The sequence below is a fragment of the Corvus kubaryi genome, unplaced genomic scaffold (genome assembly GCF_017639235.1).
Source record: "Corvus kubaryi isolate FWS band 111438036 unplaced genomic scaffold, C.kubaryi_AGA036_p1.0 37301, whole genome shotgun sequence".
Taxonomy (NCBI): Eukaryota; Metazoa; Chordata; class Aves; order Passeriformes; family Corvidae; genus Corvus; species Corvus kubaryi.
Window position 1 is genome coordinate 1,619,357 of NW_024581094.1, and position 341 is coordinate 1,619,697.

Here is a 341-nt window from a genome sequence, read left to right on the forward strand (position 1 = left end):
CCCCGTTCCCTGCCCCATTCCTGCTCCGTTCCCTGCCCCATTCCTGCTCCGTTCCTGATCCGTTCCTGCCCCATTCCTGCTCCGTTCCTGCCCCATTCCTGCCCCATTCCCTGCCCCATTCCTGCTTCGTTCCCTGCTCTCTTCCCCGCTCCATTGCCGGCCCCATTCCTGCCCCATTCCCTGCCCCGTTCCTTCCCCGTTCCCTGCCCCATTCCTGCCCCATTCCCTGCTCCGTTCCTGGCTTCGTTCCCTGCCCCATTCCTGCTCCGTTCCTGCCCCATTCCTGCCCCGTTCCCTGCCCCATTCCCTGCTCCGTTCCTGCCCCATTCCCTGCTCCATTC

The 341-nt window shown here is 64.8% G+C and overlaps 1 protein-coding gene across 3 annotated transcripts in view; it reads right to left on the minus strand.

Annotated features, from left to right (window-relative positions):
• The window catches only part of MLLT6 (MLLT6, PHD finger containing), a 19,501-nt gene that overhangs the window by 6,148 nt on the left and 13,012 nt on the right, over positions 1–341 (minus strand). The window lies entirely within an intron of this gene.